Consider the following 20411-nt stretch of genomic DNA (forward strand, 5'->3'; position numbering starts at 1 on the left):
GTGTACTCTTAATCATGATATAACACACTCATAATAAGTAGGAGCCCATATTGTAATATGGGATTGGTACGGTAGTTCAATAATAACTCTTTAGAAATAGAGTTGGGTGTTCGGGGCGAACACGGGAAGCTCAAGCTGATCGAAAGACCAAAACTAATTCCTCCTCTTGGTCCCTATTGTAGCCTCTTATATGAAGCCTTATATCCACCTTAAGCCCACTTCTTGCCCAAGTAATGGGTCGGCCAAGACTTGCTTGCAAGGTGCCGGCCAAGCATTATTTGGAGCCAAGAGGTGGCCGGCCCAAGCATATCTTGGTGTCCAAGATGTGGCCGGCCACATAGGAATAGAAAAGGAAGTTTTAATCTTTCCTTTATAGCCATCCACAAAAGGATTTAAAAGAAAGATTTTAATCATAAAACTTTTCTGTTTTAGATCGGTGACAAAAGAAAATAAAAGGGAGTTTTTATTTTGTTAAAAACTTTCCTTTTATGATGCTTTCCACATGGTTTTAAAAGAGAGTTTTAAATTTTAAAATCTTTCCTTTTATAGCTTTCTACAAAGGATTAAAAGAGAGATTTGAAATCTTTCCTTATTTGTAGTTATCTATAATGTTTAAAAGAAATATTTTAATTTTAAACTTTCCTTTTTGTAACCATGATATAAAAGGAGTTTTATTTTAAATCTTTTCTTTTATACACATCCACAAAAGGATTTAAAAGAGAAGATTTTAATTATAAAACATGTCTTCTATAGCTAACCACAAAAGGGATTTTAAATGAGAGATTTTAATTTTTTTTTTAAAATCTTTCCTTGTTTGATGCACAAGTGGTGGCAGACCATGTAAAGGAATAAAAGGAAATTTTAATTTTTTATTTTAAAACTTTCCTTTTTGGATTCACCAAGGATTATAAAAGAAAGGGAGAGGGTGACTCATTGAGAACAACCTAAGTCTTGCATCCTCTCTATTGTGGTCGAAACTCCTCTCTTCTATTCCCTTGGTGGCCGACCCTCTTCTTTCTCTCTTCTCCTTTTGTTTTCTCTCTTGGAGGCCGGCGACATCAAGTTTGGTTTTCTCTTGGTGGCTGGTTGCTTGAAGGAGAAGAAGAAGAGAAGGAAACTCTCTTATCTAGCATCCCTTGGAGTTTGGTTGGTGGCCAAAACTTGGAAGCAAAGGAAAGGCTTTGGTGGATTTCATCTTGGTAGACCGTCACCCACACAATGTCTAAGAGGAGGAGAGAAATACAATAGAAGATCAAGAGGAATTTAGTATATAAGGAAGGTATAACTAATTAATTATTTCTGCATCATATTAACTAGATTTCTTTGTATGGATCCTGAAATACCAACACAAGAGGCTATCGGTTTTAGGTTATCATTTTATTATCGATTTTATTTTTCAATTTCATGTTACGATATTATGCTTCTATTGAGGTCTCTGTAGTTAAACTCAGTTTACTGTAAGAAGTTAAATATCTGATTTCTTTGAAATACTTTATCTAGGAAGTGGTGGATGATCCCATACCCAAGAAGGCCTAGTGCCTCGCCATGTTTAACCTTGAAGCCGATCTTTGAAATAGATATTTAATTAACTTCTGTAATATGGTTTAATTTATGAAGAACACATCGGTTAAACTTGGAGTAAAAATGTTAAGTATCGTTTCCAATCAAAGTTTAACTTCTGAAGGACAATTTGGGTTAATAATTTTAAGCATCGTTTGTAATCTAAATTTAACTTCAGTAGAGCACATGGGTAGCTAGGATAGTTCTATGCTTGTATAAATTTTTATACAGGGGAACTAGAACGGTATTCCGAGTAGCAACCAAAAATTGGTATCAGAGCTAGATTTATTCCTCTGTGTGTTTAGTTTTTTAGTTTAATTATGCACATGTCATACATATTTTAGGCATGAAAATAGTAGGATGTGCAAATAGATTAACTATGTGCTTGCAGGCTCCAACTATTATGGCCTATTATGATTATGTGTGATTGGACCCTCGAACATGTCGAGGGAATTTTATGTGTGTGCATGATTGTATTTATTAAATACAGCAGGAGCTGTATTAGTTTTAAGATTTTAAATTTTGTTCGATCTAGACTTTATGGACATTCCTTTGTGGAATATAGGATCGATATATGTAAAATTTTATTTTTTGTTATAGATCGTATCCTTGCGAGGCGTGGTGCTATTTGAGGAATAGAGGCGCAGCGGAAAAGGAAGCTCGATGGACGCAACTACATGAGCCCTAGGGCTGGCGGCTAGGTTTGAGGATTGCTAGGGCTGGCGGCACACGGAGGACAGCTATGGATAAGGCCATAATAGTTGGAAAATTAGTTTTCATATTTATTGCCTTTTATGCTGTGATGTGTTGTGTTGTGTTTGTGTGCATGTTAAAACTCCTCATTTCTAAATACCTAAGTTGGAGAGGAATTAATTAAATTCCACTATCTCCATTACTGGTTTGTAAGTGATGCATTCAAAATTGCATATTGGCTCTGAGTGCCTTCCACCACATCGAATGAGTTTGTTTGCGGATCACTAGATCAAACTTCCTTAATGGATGATTATAGGAAATTATTTAGGAGCGTGTGATCTTCTCCATCTAAAGGGGCACAATCCTATTTAATGGACTTTGTATCTAGTATTGGTATACACTTAGGCACATTTAATAGTATCCTCCCCATCAGAGTCAATGCTATTATTTGTGTGACCGAAGAAAAACCAACTATTAATTTATCATAAAGCTAGGTAAAACCCCCTCTTATAAATGATTGAATTTGTATACGTCCACACTACCGTGGCATACAAAATTCATTGTGTTTGAGATAATTTTATTTGTCATAAAGTTAGGTTGACAAAATAAAATTAATAGGTAAAACCTCCTCTTACAAATGATTGAATTTGTATACGTCCACACTATCGTGGCATACAAAATTCACGGTGTCTGAGGTAATAAAGTAAGGTTGACAAGATAATTAATGGGTAAATCCCTCCTCTTACAAATATTTGAATTTGTATACATCCACACTATCGTGGCATACAAAATTCATGGTGTTTAAGGTGTTGGTGAATTTAAATAATATTGTTTGAGAAATTAATATTATTTTAAATTCTAAGGTTTTGACCAAATATTTAATCGAACACAGACCAACTATTAATTCTATTTGTCATAAAGTTAGGTTGACAAGATAATAAAATTAATGAGTAAAACCTCCTCTTACACATGTTTGAATTTGTATACGTCAACACTATCGTAGCATACAAAATTCACAGTGTTTTGAGGAGTTGGTGAATTTAAATGATATTGAGGAATCAATATTATTTTAAGGTCTTGACCAAATATTTTGTGATTCTTAGGATTTCAAATGGCTTTCAATCCCCTAGCTATTAAATTAGAAGAAAATAAACTTACTAGTCCCAATTATATTGATTAGAAATAAAAGGTAGACTATCCTCGCAAAATTAAGCACAATAAAGGTGTATCTTATTCATTAGTTGTTGAAACATGTTTGGTGGTGTTATCTACCGGTACCTGGTGTGTAGATACGAGAGCCACTGATCATATCTGTAATTTATTGTAGAGGTTCCAGGAAACCCGACAACTACATGAAGGGGAAATCACCGTAAGCATGGGCAATGCTACGAAAGTGGCGACTATTGCAGTAGGAGATGTTTATTTATCCTTTAGGAATAAAACATTGATTTTGAGAAATTACCTTTATGCACCAAGTTTTAGAAAGAATTTGATTTTAGTTTCTAAATTATTTAAGGATGAATATTCTATTTCTTTTGATGACAAAGTATTTGTCAAGAAAAATAGGGAGATTATCTGTTCTGGTACATTGGTTGGCAATTTACTCTAAATCCAATAACTCCCACGATGCGACAAAAGGAAATTAATAACACATCTTCTAAAAAGAGAAAGCAACCTTCGGAAATGAACCAAACATATCTTTGGCATATAAGGCTTGGTCATATTAACTTGAGTAGGATTCAAATGCTAATAGCCGATGGACTTTTGGGTTCGTTGGTGGTGTAAAACTTTCCAAATTACGACTCTTGCTTGGAAGGAAACATGACCAAGAGACCTTTTAAGGCTAAGGGGTATATAGCCAAAGATGTGTTAGAATTGGTTCATTCTGATTTGTGTGGATCTATGACAATCCAGGCGAGAGGTACATTCGAATATTTTTTCTCTTTTATAGATGACTATTCGAGATATGGGTACATTTACTTGATGCACCGCAAGTCTGAGTGCTTTGATAAGTTCAAAGAGTACAAGGTTGATGTGGAGAAACGTCATGGTAAAAGTATCAAGACACTACGGTCCGATCATGGTGGCAAGTACCTCTCAGAAGAGTTTAGGAATTACTTATCAGAGGTTGGGATTCAATCCCAATTGTCTGCATCTGGTACACCCCAACAGAATGGTGTGACAGAACGAAGGAATAGGACTCTTATGGAAATGGTTAGATCGATGATGAGTTATTCATAATTACCAAATTCATTATGGGGATATGCTCTAGAAACGGCAGTGTACATTTTGAACTTGGGCCCTTCTAAATCAGTACCCTCTACTCCAACAGAATTGTGGAATGGGCGTAAGCCTAGTCTGAGACATGTTCGAATTTGGGGTAGTCCAGTATATGTGCTGAAGGAAGATGCTGATAAGTTGAAATCTCATACAGAAGTTCGCTTGTTTGTAGGTTATCCTAAAGGAACGAAAGGTGGTTTATTTTATAGTCTTAAAGATCAGAAGGTCATTGTTAGTACTAATGCCTGATTTTTAAAAGAGGACTATGTAATGAACGACAAGCCCATGAGTGAAATTGTTCTAGAAGAAATGAGAGAGGACATGCCTACTTTAGTACCAACAGTGCAAGATGAAATATCACAAGAAACTGCAACACGTATCACAAATGATGCACAACTACAGATAGTGCCTCGTCGTAGTGGGAGGGTTGTTTGGTAACCTGAAAGATTCATATTTTTGGGAGAGTCTTCGAACTTGATCCCAAGTAAACATGAACCTGATCCCTGAACATATGACGAAGCAATCTAAGATAAAGATACAGCATCTTGGCAAAAAGCAATGAATTTAGAAATAGAATCTATGTATTCTAACAAAGTCTGAGAGCTAGTAGAACCACTAAATTTTGTAAAAGCTATTGGATGTAAATGGGTCTACAAAAGAAAAAGAGGGGCAGACGGGAAGGTGGAAACCTTCAAAGCAAGGCTTGTTGCGAAGGGGTATACTTAGAAAGAGAGAGTCGATTATGAGGAAACCTTTTCTCCGGTAGCTATGCTTAAGTCTATCCGAATACTTTTATCTATTGCTGCTCATATGGATTATGAGGTTTGGCAAATGGATGTCAAGACAGCTTTCCTTAATGGAAGTCTTGAAGAAAACATCCATATGAAGCAACCAGAGGGGTTTATTGCAAAGGGCAAAGAGCATCTTGTATGTAAGCTCAATTGGTCTATTTATGGACTGAAGCAAGGTTCAAGATCTTGGAACATCCGATTTAATGAAGTAATCTAGGCTTATGAATTTATTCAGTGTCCGGATGAGTCTTGTGTATACAAGAATTGTAACAAAAACGTGGTGGTATTTCTTATACTATACGTAGATGACATTTTGTTAATTGGCAACAATGTCAAAGTATTGTCAAAAGTAAGGGTATAGTTGTCCAAGCAATTCGATATAAAAGACTTGGGGAATGCGGACATATTCTTGGGATCAAAGGAATAAGGGATCACAAGAAAAGAATGTTGTGCTTATCCCAAGCTTCATATATCGATACTATCCTAGCTCATTTTAGCATGCAAAACTCCAAGAAAGGTTTTCTACCTTTTCAGCATGAAGTATCTTTATCTAAAGAGAAGTCTCCTAAGACATCAAAAGAGATAGAGGAAATGAAGGCAGTTCATTATGCTTCAGCTGTAGGAAGCCTAATGTATGCAATGTTATGGACGAGACCGGATATGTATTTTGCCATGGGCATAGTTAGCAGATATCAAATGAATCCAGGACAGGGACATTGGACTGCCATAAAACATATATTAAAGTACCTGAGAAGGACTAGAGATTATATACTAGTTTACAAGGCAGATAATTTTCTCCCTATGGGTTACATGGATTCTGACTTCCAACTAGATAGGGGCAATAGTAAGTCTACCTTGGGGTATGTGTTTTGAGAGGTGACATCATAACATGGAGGAGTGTTAAGCAGAAATATGTTTCGGACTCCACCATGGAAGCTGAGTATGTGGCAGCCTCTGAGGCAGCCAAAGAAGCTGTATGGCTCAGGAATTTCTTGATGGACTTAGATGTGATTCCTGGTTTTCCCAAAATCATCACAATTTATTGTAATAATAATGGTGTAATAGCAAACTCGAAGGAACCACGAGCCCATAATGCAAGTAAACACATCGAGCGCAAGTACCACCTGATACGAGACATCGTAAAACAAAGAGAAATTGTTGTCGCCAAGATTGCATCAGATGATAACCTGGCAGATACTTTCACTAAGGCCTTTCCATCAAGAGCTTTTGATGGGCATGTTGAGAGAATGGGAATCAGATGTATGGCAGTATTTATGGCAGCATAGTCTTTTAGTATAAGTGTGAGATTGCTAGAATGTATACTAAAAGTCTAGCTTTTTGTATAAACATTTATTTTGAAATAAAAATCACATTGGTCACATGTCTACATTTATATGCTAAATGTAGTTGTTCATTTAATTTATATTAAAGATAACATGGTGTGTGGTGTCACACAGAAGATCATTTTATCAGTTCCTTATCAATTATAAATAGTTGCTCACAACCAAGATGGAATGGGACAAACCATTGGAATGGTTGTAGTGTAATTTGGTATTAGTTTATCTTGACTATAAAATTACAATAGTACTCTATGTGTGTATTGAGCAGGACCATTTGAGGTTGTTTTTTTTATACTGACTACATAAAAGGACAAGACCTTAGTTATTATGGATGCGTGTACTCTTAATCATAATATAATAATAAGCGTGTATACTTAATATTTATTTCTTTAGTTTATCAATGGGTGAGATTTAGTTCGTTAAATCAATAGGTCTGATAAGCTGGGAAATGATATTATTTATATGATGTGTTGTTGATTATAGAATGAAACTATGTCCTAGTGATCTAGGTTAATGATGTCCCCTTGAGGAGCTCATAAGGATTGTCATGTAAACCCTGCAGGTGAACTTAGTCCGACATGACAATAAAGTTGAGTGGTACTTGTTAGCTAGAGCTCTAGAGCCAATCATTTGATGATTGTATTTTGGACTTATTGTATCATATTCAATATAAATAAAGGCATTTGGATTTTGGTTATTATACTTACTTGTATTGGTGCCAAATAAACTAAGTATAATAATGTCCTTGAGTAGATGGTTCTCACCTATATCAATCGGTTAGTTGAACCGATAGTGAGATGATATAGGGAACACTACTCTTAATCATTCCTAGTCGAGTATTAAAATTCAGGGACAATGTTAATGTAATAAGACTAGCATGTAGGTCAACTCGATGACTTGATCTCACAAGTCATGGATATGGAGATATCAAGTTGAAACATGGGTATGCATTGGAGAATGTATACTGAATGACCCGCCATGAGAAAGTATCATGGATCGTTATATGAGTGTCATATACTTTCTCATGTGACTATTAGTATGACTATTGGTCCTCAGACCTGAAGTCACCATGGTTCCCTACATAAGGAGTTATGTACTTTTGTTTCGTCAAACGTCACCTGTAACTGGGTGGACTATAAAGGCGATTACTGGGTATATAACGAATTATGCAGAGGGATGTGAGTGATGTAGATGAGATCTATCCCTCCCATATGACGGGAGCGACATCGGTATTGTTGATAGAGTTAGACCACGAAGTGCATGACCATGCCCAAATGAGTCAACATGAGATGTTGAGCTCATTTGATCGAGTGAGTCTACTTAGAGTTCAAGATTTAGATTGATTAGAGGATGACACGGTCTATGCCTCACATTGATCAATCTAGGTGTCTAGGATAGAAGGACAATGTCACATATTGTGATGAGTCACAATTAGTAGTCACAAAGTGATGTTGGATCTCAACATTCTTGTAACATTGGGTAGTAATGATGTGTTGCTAGATACCACTCATTACTTATGCTTCTAAATGGGTTTAGGGGCTTTGCCAACGTTACAAGAACCTATAGGGTCACACACTAAGGACAATTAGAGGAGGTTAGGTTCATATGATGAACCAAGAGGATTAGATTCATTTGATGAATCAAATTGGATTAAGAGTAATCCTAATTGGGATAATTGAGTTGGACTCAAGTTGATTCATGTGCTTAATGAGTCTAATTTAGATTATGACTCATTAAATCAATTTAATTAAATGAATTAGATTCATTATATTAAATTGTCTTGAATTAAATGGTTGGATTAGATCAACCATGAGAGAGATTAAGTCAAGTTTGACTTGACTTGAGAGGAAGATGAAGAGTCAAATTTGACTTGACTTTATGCCACCTCATTGGTGAGTGGGCAAGATGTGGACCAATGATAATGCTCCACATCATCATGGTTACTTATGTGGAATGTCACCTCATGGGAGTTACCAAGAGTTGTGACTCTTGGCATTCTATGGGAGTTATTCATGCTCTTAATGTGGCCGGCCACATGAATGGGTGAGATAAGTTTCATTTTGGAATTAATCTCATTCATTCCTTCATCTTCTTCCTTGCTCCAATTTTGCTCTCCCTCTCCTCTCTTGGCCGAACCATCCAAAGGTGCTAGCACACCTTATTTTGGTCATGTCCACCTAGTGTGTTCGTGTGGATACATATAGAGAAATATCTATCCTTGATACTTTCGAGATCCGACGAATCTTGGACGAGCGGGATACGAAAAGGGCACGCATCGAAGGTAAAGATCTTCATCATGTAGATCTAGAAGTTTTGTAACTCGTACTCGTATGTCTTCGAATTTTTCTTCGCACGAGATCCGTTGGCTAGTGTAATTCGGGGTTTCCGCGACGCGAAAAAGCGGTTTTCGCGGTCCGAAAAACCCAACAGTGGTATCAGAGCCACGTGCGAAGCTTGTACGAGTTTAATTTGATTTTTATGAAAAATTAAAGCTTCTGTAAATTTCTGTAAATTTATGGTTTTTATAGTTTTAAGAGTAATTTTTCTCGTAGAAGCGAAGCACAAGTGTTTATACACTTGTAGGCTTCGACTATCGAGAAGTTTTTCCCGAAACGGCAACATTTCGACCCAAATCTTTTTGGGACAGCGGGATAAGGCGCTCTTGGATCTCTTAGAAGCAACTCGCGATGGTTAGATCACGGGTAGGGGTACTGCCCCTAACCCCGCAAGGGGATTTGCTCCGCGATTGCGCCCGAAATCGCTAATCGGGACCGCCGGGAAAAATTTACTCATAAAATCTGTAAAATTATGAAAAATTACAGAAAAATTACAGAAATATATAATTTTGAATTATATATTAATTTTGTGATAGTCATGGTCCAAAGACCCAATTCGATTGGACAATTGTGTTGTAATTCATAATACGGTCTGCGTGCCGTTATGTGATGTGCGTGCTTGTATTTTATTTTTTATTTTATTTACGCGACCTGCGCGTCGTGCCTTTCTATCATTGTGGTTGTAAATTAGATTTAGACTCGAATGTAACTCGAGTTTCAAAAATTGTAATGTACAAATTTGGAGCTGTGGAAGGTCCACTCGAGACGGAGTTACGAGGAAGGCGCGAGCAACACAAGGTGGTCAAAAGGAAGGCGCTTGAGAAGTTGACCTTAGGTTGACCATCCGATCTTCTCATTGGCTTGAGAAGATCGTAGTAGGGCCATGACTAATCACAAAAACTTAGTTAATTACTTGTGTATATGATGCATGTTTAATTAAGTAATTAATTAGTGCCTAGCGATTAAGATTAGATCTAAATCGTGCACAAGATGCACCCTTACGATTAGATTAGATCTACATCGTGTACAAGATGCACTCTATCGATTAGATTAGATCTATTTCGAGTATATGATACAACATCATTTAGATTAGATCTAAATCACGACAACTCAAAATGCCTACCATGCCGTGATACCCATCACTACCTCGATCGCATGATGTTGTTGAATCTGCCAAAGCAGAGCAACGCATACTATCTTGGTAGGGTATGGAGGGACAATCTTGGTCCCGCCTATCAACGCATGGGTGAGTACAACTCAATTAGATTTAGTATTCCTAGTTAACTCGGTTGGATCGAGTATAACTATAGGCATTCTTCCAACGGATAGTTAGGTCAAAATCACATATATATTAACTCTCGGGCGTATTAGCCAAAGCTAACTCGAGTTTTAATATAAATGCGGATTTTGATTCTATAAACAAGAGTTGCATAGAGATGTAATTGGTAATCGTTACCTACCGATCATACTAAGTCTGGGGTGTATTAGCCAAAGCTAACTCAAGGGTTAGTATGATGTGGATCTTGTCCCACATAAATTATAGAATTCAGTGGAAGCATCATTTAGTTAAAGGCCTAATTAAATGATTAAGAATATGATATTTATTTCTGCTTTTATTTCTATTGTAGATTACCATGACGTCGAATATGAACACTTTCTCCCTGCGATCTGTCCTTGAGAAGGACAAGCTCAACGGAGCAAACTTCCTGAACTGGTACAGGAACTTGAGAATAGTTCTTACTCAGGAACGTAAACTGTACGTTCTGGAGCAGCCCATTCCGGAGGCTCCTCCTACCACTGCCACGTGAGCAGACCGAGATGCTTACAAGAAGCATCAAGATGACGCATTAGATGTGTCCTGTCTTATGCTTATGACCATGAACTCTGAGCTTCAGAAGCAACATGAGTTAATGGGCGCTTATGATATGGTTGAACATCTTCGTCAACTATATCAAGGTCAAGCGAGGCATGAGAAATTTGAGATCTCAAGGGCACTGTTTCAGAACAAGATGTCAGAAGGAGCTCCTGTAGGCCCATATGTACTCAAAATGATTGGGTACATAGAGAACCTACAAAGGTTGGGGTTCCCTCTTGGCCAAGAGCTGGCTACTGACCTGATCTTGCAATCCTTGTCGGATAGCTACAGTCAATTCGTTCTAAACTACAATATGAACGAGATTGACAAGCCACTGCCTGAGCTGCTTAGCATGTTGAGAACTGCTGAGCTAGACCTTAAGAAGGCTAAGCCCAACACTGTTCTGATGGTTCAGAAACATAAGGGCAAGGGCAAGCCCAAAGGCAAGGGAAAGTCCCAAGCCAAGGGCAAAGGCAAGGAACTGAAGCCTAAAGGAGGGGTCGCCAAGGATGCTACCTGTTTCCACTGCGGTCAGACCGGGCACTGGAAGAGGAACTGCAAGGTATACTTGGAGGATCTTAAGAAGAAGTGAAGTGAGACTTCCACTTCAGGTATATATGTTATAGAAGTCAATCTATCTATTTCTACATCATGGGTATTAGATACTGGATGTGCTTTTCACATTTGTACTGATGTGCAGGCGCTGAGAAATAGCAGGGCATTGACAAAGGGCGAGGTGGACCTACGAGTAGGCAATGGAGCATGGGTTGCTGCTGTTGCTGTAGGGACTTACTTTCTATCTCTGCCCTCTGGGCTTGTACTAGAGTTAGTCGATTGTTGTTATGGGCCTGCATTAACTAAGAACATTATATCAGTTTCTTGTTTGGACAAGAAAGGTTTCTCGTTTACTATAAAGAACAAATGTTGTTTCGTCTATTTAAACGATATGTTCTATTGTAGTGCACCTCTGATAAACAGACTCTATATTCTAGACCTTGAGAGCCCTATCTATAACATAAATACCAAGGGGTTCAAGTCAAATGACATGAACCAAACCTACCTCTGGCACTGTCGCTTAGGTCATATAAATGACAAGCGCTTATCCCAGCTCCATAAGGATGGTATGCTGTACTCATTTGATTTTGAATCATATGAGGTATGCGAGTCATGCCTACGAGGCAAGATGACCAAGACTCCCTTTAGTGGGTACAGCGAGAGAGCGACTGATTTGTTAGGACTCATACATAGTGATGTATGTGGCCCTTTCAATGTCGCTGCTAGAGGCGGTTATAGGTACTTCATCACATTTACTGATGACTTCAGTAGATATGGTTATGTGTACTTGATGACACATAAGTTTGAGTCCTTTGAAAAGTTCAAAAAATTCAAAAATGAAGTACAGAACCAGCTTGGCAAGAGTATTAAGATACTTCGATCCGATCGAGGTGGAGAATACCTTAGCCATGAGTTTCGTGACTATCTAGCTGAGTGTGGGATTCTATCCCAACTCACTCCTCCTGGAAGACCATAGTGGAATGGTGTATCCGAAAGAAGGAATCGTACCCTATTAGATATGGTACGGTCTATGATGAGTCACACAGATCTTCCGACATACCTTTGGGGTTATGCTCTAGACACGCAGCTTTTATACTCAACCGAGTTCCATCTAAGGTCGTGATAAAGACACCATATAGGATATGGACTGGGAGAGATGCCCAGGTGTCTTTCATGAGGATTTGGGGTTGTGAGGCTTACGTTCGACATCAAGTCTCAGACAAGTTAGGACCCAAATCTGACAAGTGCTACTTTATTGGATATCCCAAGGAAACTAAGGGATATTACTTCTAGATTCCCAGTCAGCACAAGGTAGTTGTGGCAAAGACTGGGGTCTTTCTAGAAAGGGACTTTGTTTCTAGAAAGACTAGTGGGAGCGCGTTCGATCTTGAAGAAGTTCAAGATGCGAACAATAGCATTGATGCCTCGATGGAAATTGAACTGGAATCATAAAGTGTTGTGGATGATGTTGTTCCACAAGGAGTTGAGGAACAACAACCAGTTCAAGTAGACATACCTCTTCGCAGGTCTGATAGGGTACGTCGTCAGCCTGAGAGATACTCATTTCTCTTGTCTGACCATGATGACGTTGTGCTCATAGAGGATGAGCCTACCACCTATCAGGAAGTTGTGATGAGACTAGATTATGAGAAATGGCTAGAGGCCATGAGATCCGAGATGGAATCCATGTACACCAACCAAGTATGGACTTTGGTTGATCCACCTGAAGGGGTAAAACCCATTGGGTGTAAGTGGGTCTTTAAGAGAAAGACTGACATGGATGGACTTATCTATAAGGGTCACTTGGTAGCTAAAGGTTTCAAGCAGATTCATGGTATTGACTATGATGAAACTTTTTCTCTAGTAGCGATGTTTAAGTCCATTCGGATCATGCTTGCTATTGCAGCCTACCATTACTATGAGATATGGCAGATCGATGTCAAAACCGCATTTCTGAATGGAAACCTACTCGAGGATGTGTACATGACACAACCTGAGGGTTTTGTAGATCCACAGCATACTAGCAGAGTATGCAAGCTGCATAGGTCCATTTATGGACTAAAGCAAGCTTCTCGGAGCTGGAATCTTCTATTCGATAATGCAATTAAACAGTTTGGTTTCATCAAGAACGAAGATGAGCCTTGTGTCTACAAGAAGGTTGTAGGAGATATAGTTGTCTTCCTCATATTGTATGTGGATGACATACTACTCATTGGGAAGGACATCCCTATGCTTCAGTCTGTCAAGACTTGGCTAGGGAGTTGCTTCTCAATGAAGGACTTAGGTGAAGCATCCCGCATTCTAGGGATACAGATCTATAGAGATAGATCTAAGAGATTGCTTTGCCTAAGTCAGAGTACATACATTGACAAGGTACTCCTTCGGTTTGCCATGCAGAACTCCAAGAAGGGATTTCTGCCGATGTCACATGGCGTGAGTCTTTCGAAGACTCAAGGTCCCTCTTCTAGAGAGGAGAGAGACCGCATGGATCAGATCCCTTATGACTTAGCCATAGGATCGATCATGTACGCCATGCTATGTACTCGACCTGATGTCTCGTATGCTTTGACCATGACGAGCAGATACCAGTCAGATCCAGGTGAAAGTCACTGGATAGCGGTCAAGAATATTCTTAAGTGCTTAAGAAGGACTAAAAAATACTTCTTGATATATGGAGACAGTGATGAGCTAGCTGTAAAGGGTTATAGTGATGCTAGCTTCCAAGCCGACCAGGATGACTATAGATCGCAGTCGGGGTTCGTATTTTGCATTAATGGTGGTGCTGTCAGCTGGAAGAGTTCGAAGCAGGATACAGTAGCTGATTCTACAACAGAAGCCAAGTACATTGCTGCATAAGAGGCAGCAAAGGAGGCAGTTTGGATTCGCAAGTTCATCACTGAACTTGGGGTGGTTCCTAGCATTGCTAACCCCATTGAGCTCTATTGTGACAACAATGGAACTATAGCACAGGCGAAAGAACCTCTCTCACACCAGCGGACCAAACACATACTACGGCGCTTCCATCTCATTCGAGAGATCATCGAGAGAGGAGATGTGAAGATTTGCAGAGTACCTACAAAGGCTAACATCGCAGATCTCTTGACCAAGGCTTTGGCACAGAAGAAGCATGATGGTCACACTAGGTCATTTGGGCTTAGAGCCTACACTGATTGGCACTAGTGCTAGTGGGAGATTGTTAGGTAGAGCCCTAGAGCCAATCATTTGATGATTGTATTTTAGACTTATTGTATCATATTCTATATAAAAAAAGGCATTTGGATTTTGGTTATTATACTTACTAGTATTGGTGCCAAATAAACTAAGTATAATAATGTCCTTGAGTAGATGGTTCTCACCTATATCAATTGGTTAGTTGAACCGATAGTGAGATGATATAGGGAACACTACTCTTAATCATTCCTAGTCGAGTATTAACATTCAGGGACAATGTTAATGCAATAAGACTAGCATGTCGGTCAACTCGATGACTTGATCTCACAAGTCATGGATATGGAGATATCAAGTTGACACATGGGTATGCATTGGAGAATGTATACTGAATGACCTGCCATGAGAAAGTATCATGGATCGTTATATGAGTGTCATATACTTTCTCATGTGACTATTAGTATGACTATTGGTCCTTAGACCTGAAGTCACCATGGTTCCCTACATAAGGAGTTATGTACTTTGGTTTCGTCAAACGTCACCCGTAACTGGGTGGACTATAAAGGAGATTACTGTGTATATAACGAATTATGCAGAGGGATGTGAGTGATGTAGATGGGATCTATCCCTCCCATATGACGGGAGCGACATCGGTATTCTTGATAGAGTTAGACCACGAAGTGCATGGCCATGCCCAAATGAGTCAACATGAGATGTTGAGCTCATTTGATCGAGTGAGTCTACTTGGAGTTCAAGATTTAGATTGATTAGAGGATGACACGGTCTATGCCTCACATAGATCAATCTAGGTGTCTAGGATAGAAGGACAATGTCACATATTGTGATAAGTCACAATTAGTAGTCACAAGGTGATGTTGGATCTCAATATTCTTGTAACATTGGGTAGTAATGATGTGTTGCTAGATACCGCTCATTACTTATGCTTCTAAATGGGTTTAGGGGCATTGCCAACGTTACAAGAACCTATAGGGTCACACACTAAGGACAATTAGATGGAGATTAGGTTCATATGATGAACCAAGAGGATTATATTCATTTGATGAATCAAATTGGATTAAGAGTAATCCTAATTGGGATAATTGAGTTGGACTCAAGTTGATTCATGTGTTTAATGAGTCTAATTTAGATTATGACTCATTAAATTAATTTAATTAAATGAATTAGATTCATTATATTAAATTGGTTTGAATTAAATGGTTGGATTAGATCAACCATGAGAGAGATTAAGTCAAGTTTGACTTGACTTGAGAGGAAGATGAAGAGTCAAGTTTGACTTGACTTTATGCCACCTCATTGGTGACTGGGCAAGATGTGGACCAATGATAATGCTCCACATCATCATGGTTGCTTATGTGGAATGCCACCTCATGGGAGTTACCAAGAGTTGTGACTCTTGGCATTCCATGGGAGTTACTCATGCTCTTAATGTGGCCGGCCACATGAATGGGTGAGATAAGTTTCATTTTGGAATTAATCTCATTCATTCCTTCATCTTCTTCCTTTCTCCAATTTTGCTCTCCCTCTCCTCTCTTGGCCGAACCATCCAAAGGTGCTAGCACACCTTGTTTTGGTCATCTCCACCTAGTGTGTTCGTGTGGATACATATAGAGAAGTATCTATCCTTGATACTTTCGAGATCCGACGAATCTTGGACGAGCGGGATACGAAAAGGGCACGCATCGAAGGTAAAGATCTTCATCATGTAGATCTAGAAGTTTTGTAACTCGTACTCGTATGTCTTCGAATTTTTCTTCGCACGAGATCTGTTGGCTAGGGTGATTCGGGGTTTCCGTGACGCGAAAAAGCAGTTTTCGCGGCCCGAAAAACCCAACAGTACTACTCTTGGAGCTAGATATTAATTAAGTGAGTTGTCAGTAACTCATTTAATTAGTGGGCATTCGATATCTTAACACAAGGAGATTAACACACTCATAATAAGTAGGAGCTCATATTGTAATATGGGATTAGTGCGGTAGTTCAATAATAACTCTTTAGTGGTATGAGTTATAATTGATGAATTTGAGTTGGGTATTCGGGGTGAACTCGGGAAGCTCAATCTCATCGAGAGACCAAAACCAATTCCTCCTCTCGGTCCCTATTGTAGCCTCTTATATGAAGCCTTATATCCACCTTAAGCCCACTTCTTTCCCAAGTAATGGGCCGACTAAGCCTTACATGCAAGGGGTCAGCCAAGCATTATTTGGAGCCAACAGGTGGCCCGTGGCCGGCCCAAGCATATCTTGGTGTCCAAGATGTGGCTGGCCACATAGGAATAGAAAAGGAAGTTTTAATCTTTCCTTTATAGCCATCCACAAAAGGATTTAAAAGAAAGATTTTTATCACAAAACTTTCCTTTTTTAGATCGGTCACAAAAGGATATAAAAGGGAGTTTTTATTTTGTTAAAAACTTTCCTTTTATGATGCTTTCCACATGGTTTTAAAGAGAGTTTTAAATTTTAAAATCTTTCCTTTTATAACTTTCTACAAAGGATTAAAAGAGAGATTTGAAAATTTTCCTTATTTGTAGTTATCTATAATGTTTAAAAGAAAAATTTTAATTTTAAACTTTCCTTTTTTGTAACCATGATATAAAAGGAGTTTTAATTTAAATCTTTTCTTTTATAGACATCCACAAAAGGATTTAAAAGAGAAGATTTTAATTTTATAAAAGATGTCTTTTATAACTAACCACAAAAGGGATTTTAAAAGAGAGATTTTCATTTTTTGTTTAAAATCTTTCCTTGTTTGATGCATAAGTGGTGGTCGACCATGTAAAGGAATAAAAGAAAGTTTTAATTTTTTGTTTTAAAACTTTCCTTTTTTGGATTCACCAAGGATTATAAAAGAGGGGGAGAGGGTGCCTTATTGAGACCAACCTAAGCCTTGCATCCTCTCTATTGTGGCTGAAACTCCTCTCTTCTATTCTCTTGGTGGCCGGCCCTCTTCTTTCCCTCTTCTCTGTTTGTTTTCTCTCTTGGAGGCCGGCGGCATCAAGTTTGATTTTCTCTTGGTGGCTGGTTGCTTGAAGGAGAAGAAGAAGAGAAGGAAACTCTCTTCTCTAGCATCCCTTGGAGTTTGGTTGGTGGCCGAAACTTGGAAGCAAAGGAAAGGCTTTGGTGGATTTCATCTTGGTAGACCGTCGCCCACACGATGTCCAAGAGGAGGAGAGGAATACAATAGAAGATAAAGAGGTCTTTAGTATACAAGGAAGGTATAACTAATTAATTATTTCCACTTCGTATTAATTAGTTTTCTTTGTATGGATCCTGAAATACCAACACAAGAGGCTATCAGTTTTAAGTTATCATTTTGTCATAGATTTTAGTTTTCAATTTCATGTTACGATATTATGCTTCTATTGAGGTCTCTGTAGTTAAACCTAGTTTACTATAAGAAGTTAAATATCCGATTTCTTTGAAAGGCTTTGTCTAGGAAATGGTGGATGATCTCATATCGAAGAAGGCCTAGTGTTTCGCCAAGTTTAACCTAAAAGTCGATCTTTGAAATAGATATTTAATTAACTTCTATAATATGATTTAATTTATGAAGAACACATCGGTTAAACTTGGAGTGAAAATGTTAAGTATCGTTTCCAATCCAAGTTTAACTTTTGAAGGACAATTTGGATTAATAATGTTAAGCATCGTTTGCAATCCAAATTTAACTGTAGTAGAGCACATGGGTAGCAGGGATAGTTCTATACTTGTACAAATTTTTGTACAAGGGAACTAGAACGATATTATGAGTAACAACCAACAGCCCCTTGCTTGGACACCAAGCATGGCTTGGTCGTCCCTAGCTTAGGCTTAAGAAGCTGGGCTTTGGGTGGAATTAAGGCTTTATATAAGAGGCTATAATAGAGACCTAGAGGAGGAATTGACTTTGGTCTCTAGATGAGCTCGAGCTTCCCGTGTTCGCCGTGAACACTCAACTCAAGTTCATCAATAATAACTCATACCACTAAAGAGTTATTATTGAACTACTACACTATTCCCAAATTATATTATGGGCTCCTTCTCATCATGAATGCGTTAATCTCCCTGTATTTAAAATATCGAATGCCCATTAATTAAATGAGTTATTGACACTCACTTAACTAACATCTAGCTCCAAAAGTAGAACCACTCAACTTTATTATCATGTCGGACTAATTCCACCTGCAGGGTTTACATACCAATCCTTATGAGCTCCTCAAGGGGACATCATCAACCTAGATAATTAGGACACAGTTTCCTTTTATAATTAACAACACACCATATAAATAATATTATTTCCCAACTTATCGAGCTTATTGATTTAATGAACTAAATCTCACCCATTGATAAATTAAAGAAATAAATAGTAAATATATGTGTTTGTCATTATATCGAGATTAAGAGTACGTGTTAATTAGAGCCCTAGAGCCAATCATATGATGATTGTTGTACGGACTCGATGTATCATATTCTTATATACTTATAAAGGCATTTCTTTATGGTTATTATACTTACTTGTATTGGTGCTAAATAACTAAGTATAATAGCGTCCTTAAGTAGAAGGTTCTTATCTATATCAATCGATTGGTTGAATTGAAAGTGAGATGATATAGAGAACACTACTCTTAATCATTCCTAGTCAAGTATTAACATTCAGGGACAAAGTTAATGCAATGAGACTAGCATGTAGGTCAACTCGATGACTTGATCTCACAAGTCATGGATATAGAGATATCAAGTTGACACATGAGTATGCATTGGAGAATGTATATTAAATGACCCGCCATGAGAAAGTATCAAGGATCGTTATATGAGTGTCAAATACTTTCTCATGTGACTATTAGTATGACTATCAGTCCTTGGACCTGAAGTCACCATGATTCCCTACATAAGGAGTTGCATACTTTGGCTTCATCAAATGTCACCCGTAACTGGGTGGACTATAATGGCGATTACTGGGTATGTATCAAATTATGTGGAGGGATGTGAGTGATGTTGATGGGATCTATCCCTCCTATATGACGGGAGACACATCATGATTCTTGATAGCGTGAGACCACTAAGTGCATGACCATGCCCAAATGAGTCAATATGAGATATTGAGCTCATTGGATTAGAGTGAGTCTACTTGGAGTTCAAGATATAGATTGATTAGAGGATGACACGGTCTATGCCTCAATTGATCAATCTAGATATCAAGGATAGAAGGACATTGTCACATATTGTGAGAGTCACAATTAGTAGTCACAAAGGTAATGTTGGATATCAATATTCTTGTAACTTGGTTAGTAATGATGTGTTGCTAGATACCGCTCATTACTTATGCTCCTAATGGGTTTAGGAACATTGCCAACGTTACAAGAACCTATAGGATCACACACAAAGGGAAATTAGATGGAGAATAGGTTCATATGATGGACTAAGAGGATTAGGTTCATGTGATGAACCAAATTGGATTAAGAGTAATCCAAATTAGATTAATTGAGTTGGACTCAATTTGATTCATGTGTTGAATGAGTCTAATTTAGATTATGACTCATTGAGTCAATTTAATTCAATGGATAGAGATTCATTAAATTAAATTGATTTGAATTAAATGGTTATATTTGATCAACCATGGGAGATAAGGGGTCAAGTTTGACTTGACTTGAGAGGGAAGATGAAGGGTGAAGTTTGACTTGACCAAATGCCACTTCATTGTGACATGGCATGGGGGCCGGCCAATGATGATGTTCTACATCATCATGGATACATCATTGAGTGTCACCTCATGAGGTAGACCAAGAGTCATGACTCTTGGTATTACATGGAGGTATAAGAGACTCTAAATGTGGCCG

Source organism: Zingiber officinale, chromosome 11A (genome assembly GCF_018446385.1).
Source record: "Zingiber officinale cultivar Zhangliang chromosome 11A, Zo_v1.1, whole genome shotgun sequence".
Taxonomy (NCBI): Eukaryota; Viridiplantae; Streptophyta; class Magnoliopsida; order Zingiberales; family Zingiberaceae; genus Zingiber; species Zingiber officinale.